Below are 6574 nucleotides of genomic sequence, written 5' to 3' on the forward strand. Positions count from 1 at the left end.
TTTTACTTGCATCGCTCCCAGTCTCTGCAGAGGGCTGGAAAATCCAAGCATCTAAGCGGGTGGGAGCCCGAGCTGCTGTTCCTGGTGGACACCTAGGGTTGCAATTTAGGAATGTGGGGTCATTGCACTCCAGCTATGAAAGTCTAGGGAGGGCCCGGAGCTATGGCGTAGTGGGCTAAGCCTCCATCCGCACCATCACCGAGACTACACTCGCACTCCCACTCGAGTCTCTCTAGGTCTCGTCCTCCTGGGGGGCTCACGCTTCTCTGGAAACCATGTGGGTCGCTCGTCTATGGTCTCCATCCCCTGTCTCCCTCAGCTAGTGTTGTCATTCGATGAGCGCAAGAGCTCCTGCCTTGGGTGTTGTCTACCTGCAGCCCTGGCTCCTGACACTGCACCTGGGACGTGAGAGGCGGCCAGTGGGTAGCAGGTGAGTGAGGTCCTGGGGAAGGCGGGGAGGTGGATGGGCCCCCAGTTGGGGGCAGCTGGGACATCCCTGGAGGCTCAGTGCGGCTTGATTTTGGTCTCTCCTTACAGCAAAATGAAGCGTGTGGGAGGCAGAGGGCTGGCTGTGCAGTCCAGTGATGCTTAACCCCGTAATGAATGAATCAGCCAGACCCAAGCAGGAGCACTAATGTCACCACCAGGGGACCTCAGCTCACTCACGTGTTGCAGGTGGGTCACCAACGCACTGACCGCATCTGCCGCGTCACCAAGTTTTGGTGATGACCAGGTGCGCTGTTTTCTTTCCTGGCTTCTCAGTGGCGTCTCTGGGTCTTTCCAGGCAGTGGCTCTCACGGAGGCGTGGTGGAGGATGTGCCACTGTGACCGAACATGCTGAAGGAATCACTGAGTCCTTCCCACGGGTGGGGTGGTCCAGTACTGCACAACTGTCCTTGGGAGCCAAGCCAGCGGAGGACAGCAGCTCCGGGGGCCACTCCTACGTCTCACTCACACCAGGGCCCCCGATGGAAGGATCAGCCATAGTCCCAGTCCCTACAAAAGTGTCTTTTCATCCCTGGCAGCCCTAGCACCCCCAGAGGACGGGACCCTCAGCTTTGACAGTGTGGGGACCACACTAGAAAATGAAAAAGATCTGGAGCTGCCCTAGCTCAGATGACTGCGGGTCCCGAGCTAAGTCTCAAATTCCCAGTGTTTCTCCACGCCCTTGGTTTGCGTCTTTGGCACTGGCCCTGCACATGCGAGGCTTCCCCCTGCCTCCAGCCAACCACCCACCGTTAGAGGGTTTTTGTCTTTTATTAGCCTTTTTGGCTACGTGTAATCAGTGGGTTAGCATCAAATGATTCCCCCACCAAGTTTATTTAAAGCAACGAATACATATTGTTTCAAATGTATCTGTCTGGTTATTTTCCAATGCAATCATTAAGACAACTGTTGCGACTGCCATGGTGGTCTGCCTTCGGGTCCCTTCAGGGTGGGCTCCCCCAGCTTCTCCGGAGCTGTGACCCGTTCAACTCCTGGGCAATCGTCCGTCCTCACCTCCAGAGCAGGGGGCAGCAGGGGAGGGAGCCCGTGGCTGCAGAGTTGTGGTGTTCAGGCTTGGGATTTAACGTGTCGTTTGCAGGTTTGACTCCACACATAGCCAGCTCTTTGTATCCACGGACTGCACATTCAGATGGGAACCAAGGAGCCGTGGATCAGAAGCGCCCGCCATTGCTGACGTGCGCCACGTTGTGGGGCTGGCGAGAGTTTGGTTTCTTCTGTACTACACACGTGCAGAGGGTTTTCCTGTTATCCCTGCACCACACAGCTAACACCTGTTCACACAGTGTTCAGTGTTACCAGTAACTCAGAGAGGATTTCAAGTCTCCAGGAGGCCGCACACAGGTTCCGGGCAAGCGCTGTGCCATTTCACATCCGGGACTTGGAGCAGTTTGGGATTTGGCGTCCCTGGCAGATACCTGGCCATGACCATAATTTCCTTTAGAATTCTGGTTGAAAATGTGTTCTCCAGTTTCTCAGCAGGAACTAGGAACTTGTGTCCTTTTAAAACACCATTCTTCTCATCATTTAAAGCAGCCATGAAGAGTTCTGTACCTATTTCTGCCCAGCGCATAAACCACACTTGCCCAACAGCCACTGCACATGGGAGTTGTGAGTCGTGGTTAGGGTGACGTCCGGGGTCCCAGAGTGCCCTTTAGCTGCCAGCCCCCACCCCTGCACAGGCCATGTCTCCCATGTGAGCCAAGCTGGCTCACGGTCTGTGTCCCAAAGCAACGGTCCTCTGTGTCAGCTGAGTTCCTGAAGGGTTTGCTCTTGGCTCCTAGGTCCCTTGACTTCTGCATGGCCAGAATATTTCAAATGCAAATGAACAAACCGAAGACATTTGTGCCTCTTCCAGCATACTTGAGTGATTGCCCGCTCCATCTGGTTCCAGTCTGCGGCCGTGAACGTGGCTGTGACTCTCGTGTGGAGACCTGGCGCGGGCTGTGTCCAATTATCCGAGCAGCTCGTAAACCTCCCGGGGAACTCCAGTGTGCTTGCTCCTTGGCACTCCTCCTAGTCCCTGTTCCCTGGAGTCCGACTGTGGGCCTCTGCCTCTTTTTATAGGCCCAGCTTGTTCCAATGAACTCTACGCACTGTCTTTATGATGCTGGAACTCTCTCTGCTTAGCCCCTGGGAAGCCTCCATATTTAGGCATCTTTTTTGACACTGCCCTCAACATCCCTGAGAGCCCTCACTCTCTGGAAAAAACATTTCCTTGACCTTTTTCTTGTGCCCAGAGTCACAGCAACCCTTCTTTTTTTTTTTTTTTTTTAAACAGGCAGAGTTAGACAGTGAGAGAGAGAGACAGAAAGGTCTTCCTTCCGTTGGTTCACCCCACAAATGGCTGCTACACCCTGCGCTGCGCTGATCCGAAGCCAGGAGCCAGGTGCTCCCTCCTGGTCTCCCATGGGGTGCAGGGCCCAAGCACTTGGGCCATCCTCCACTGCACTCCCAGGCCACAGCAGAGAGCTGGCCTGGAAGAGGGGCAACCGGGACAGAATCCAGCGCCCTGGCTGGGACTAGAACTGGGGGTGCCAGCACCGCAGGCGGAGGATTAGCCTAGTGAGCCACGGCGCTGGCCAGCAACCCTTCTTAGAACCCCTTTTTTAAGATCATCCATCTATTCGTTTGAAAAGCAGAGTGACAGAGAGAGAGAGGGAGAGACAGAGAGAGAAGAGAGCCCGTCCACCACTGGTCACTCCCCAGATGGCCACAACAGCCAGGGCTGAGCCAGGCTGAAGCCAGGAACTCAAAACTCCATCCGGGTCTCCCACGTGGGTGACAGGGGCCAAATCACTAGGCCAACTTCCACTACTTTCCCAGGAGCCTTAGCAGGAGCCGGAGCAGAAGTGGGACAGCTGTGGCTCAAACTGGCTTCTTTTAATATGCGATGCTGGTATCGCAACGCCAGCCCTAAGTTTGTTTTTTTTTTTTTAGCCAATTATGCATTAGAGACTAAAATGTGCGTGTATGTGTGTGTGTGTGCACGTGTGTGTAGCAGCCCTGTTGGAAACAGTCCCATCACCAAGGGTGAGCGAGCCAGGGGGAACCTTCGAAGTCACCGACACTGGCTGGTTTTCCACTAAGCCAATTTTACCAAGTCCTTGAGTAGCATGTTCTCAAGAGAAAATAATTTTTTTTCTTTATCTAAACTATCAAGTTTTCTTCTCCTCTTCGTAATTCCCTCGCAGGAGAGAACTTTATTAATTCGATACACCATGTTTGAGCTCCTCCTCCCAATTACTTTATCTAAAGCTTTATAAATCTTCATCTGTCTTCTTTAAAAAAGAAAATCCTCCAGCAGTTACATAATAGCTGGGCACACGCAGGCTGTGAGCCATCCAACAGCGTGGGGTGCGGGGATGTCACGGTGACCTGGAGCTGTCACCACATAGAGGACTGGGACGGCCATCTCCAAGTGTCTACCAGAACACCGCAACAGAATCCTCCAAGTGAAAAAGCCCCCAGCTCCTCCCTTGAGCGCCTTCCCGGCTAACACAGGCAAACCCGCCCCTCAGCCGCTGCCCACCTCCCGCCGAAGACCCCTGCTTCCTTCCTCTCCAAGTCTCCAGCCCTGTTGCCATCCGGCGGCAAGCTGTTTTCCTCGGAGAGAAATGCTTCGTCTTCGTGGCAGCAGTGCATGGCTCAGGACAGAACAACCGTGGCCGAGGCTCCGATGCAGGGATGCGCTACTGCCTCCCCAGCCTACGCGTCACAAGGCCGGGCCACGCCGGCCTCTGCACGCGCGCAGCAAAGACAAAGACACACCTGCAGCGCGGGGCCCTTCCTGAGTGCCCCCAGCCTCTTCTTCCATGCGAATCCCTTCTCTAGGCCAGCAGGGAGGCAGTCTGGAGCCAAAGCCCTTACCTCCTGTGCTGGCCACACGAGTGACAATAACTCTCTCCTTTTGCAAACCCTGCTGTCCCTGAGTTTGGCCTGGTCCAGGGCAGCTGGTATCATCCTCCCAGCGTTCATCCCTCCTGGGAGTGAGGTGGAACTCCCCCTCCCCGATGCAAACAAGAGAAGAGGAAAAGGGTACCCTCCCTCTCACCCTCCCTCCTCAGAGAGACAGGAGCGGGCGTGGCAGCTGCTGAACTGGAGCCCCTCGGAGCTCCCGGCTTATTTCCGGCAGGCATCTTAAGTCGGGATGCACAAGAGAGCTCAGGGTTTCGCCCAAGTCGCAGCTCAATGATGAGCTCGGGCTGACTCGGGCCACGCCAGCAGCCGTGCTCAGCGATTTCCCAAAGCTTCATTCTGCAGTCTCTCCGTTCTTCCTTCCCACCCGGACTCTGCTCTCAACCTGTTACCTGTTCTCTCCTCTTCCCAGAAGGCCCGTCTGCTCACACCTTCAGTCTTCCCATGGGGCCGAGGTCCCCGCGGCCCAGGCAGGGGCTCTGAGCCCCAGGGTCCAAGCCCAGATGTCACAGGAGCCGCTCAAAGTCACCGAGACCCTGGCAGCCGTCATCCCTTCTGCCTGCTCGGCACTCGCCAGCTCCGGCTGCTCACTGCTCTTCCAGGCTTGCTCTCCTGCCCCTCTGGGAGGAAATTTCCCGGAGGGCAGAGGGTTTGTCCTTTCTGTGTTTGCCTTGGTTTTTCACTGTTGAATCCCCTTTGTCTAACAGTTTCTGGTGCACACGGCAGGTGCTCAATGAGAGGCAGAAAGGGACACGGGCAGCGAGCTCCAGGCTCGGGTGGAGGCGACGTTTGGAAAAGCTGCCTCGGTGAGGGGCCACTCTGGCCACAGTCACAAGCAAAATCCAGCCCCCCACCCCCCCAAATCCACCTTCACGAGCTGGCACAGGCCCAACAGGATGACGACATCCGGGAAAATGACACGGCCAATTTTTATGAGGACTGGATGGGGGCAAAATGACAAACATTTGCAAGACGTTTGGCTAAAATGTCCGAATTAGGACTAAAAGCAAAAAAGGCGGCTCAGGAACCTTCTGTGGTTCAGCCATGGAGGTTTAAAGAGCTCTTCATTGTTTTTATTTTTTTAAAGATTTATTTGTTTATTGGAAAGTTAGAGTTACACAAAGAGAGAAGGAGAGGCAGAGAGAGAGAGAAAGTCTTTCATTCGCTGGTTCACTCCCCAAATGGCCACAACAGCCGGAGCTCTGCCAATCCGGAGCCAGGAGCCAGGAGCTTCTTCCGGGTCTCCCAGTAGGTGCAGGGGCCCAAGGACTTGCGAGATCTACTGCTATCCCGGGCCACAGCAGAGAGCTGGATCGGAAGTAGAACAGCCAGGACTTGAACCAGTGCCCCTATGAGACGCAGTACTGCAGGCGGTGGCTTTACCTGCTACACCACAGTGCCGGCCCCTAAAGAGCTCTTTTTAATGAAGAGCAAGTCTAGGTTTCAATAACCACACTGAGCACGGGCCCGGGACAGCCGAGCAGGTGGAATGGAAACAGCCTCAGGACAGCAGGCCACAGAGCCCAGTGCTTAGAGCGAGAAAGGAAATGCCGGCCATGGTTGGCAAAGCCGCAGAGCTGGGACACGGGGTGGGGGGAGGGGGAATGCCCTTCCGGGCCAGGAAAGGGGGTGATGGCTACAGCAGCCTGGACCACGTCTTTGGCATCTGATGCAAAGCCAAGGGAATGTGGGCCACGCGTCACCACCTCCACTTCTCAGTCTCTCCTCGGCTCACGGAACAGCCCTTGTGGACTCTCCAGCTAAGAATCCACCTGATGTCACTGGCCAGGGCTCCTCAGACAGCCACTAAACCGCGCAGGGACCTGCCAAGGAGCACGTGGCACCTGTGACCTCGTGTTTACCAAGGCGTCCCCCCCCCTCCAGGAGGGAAGCAGAGGGGACGGAGAGGGTTCCCTCCCCTCTGAGGGTCAGAGGCTAAAAACGCTTCCTCTTGTATTTAAGGATGCCAGGTGGTGGCATCACCACCAAAAGTCACGCTGACATTCAACCTCGCTGTGCGGCGCCAGGAGGCTGGACACCAAAGCTGACCCCGGTACTTGGAGGTGGACCTGGGGTGGTAATTAAGGTTCAGTGAGGCCACTGTGGCTCTTTAAGAGGAGACACCTGAGCTAGGAGGCCCGAAGGCCCTCGT

Source organism: Oryctolagus cuniculus, chromosome 5, assembly GCF_964237555.1.
Source record: "Oryctolagus cuniculus chromosome 5, mOryCun1.1, whole genome shotgun sequence".
In the NCBI taxonomy this organism is placed as follows: Eukaryota; Metazoa; Chordata; class Mammalia; order Lagomorpha; family Leporidae; genus Oryctolagus; species Oryctolagus cuniculus.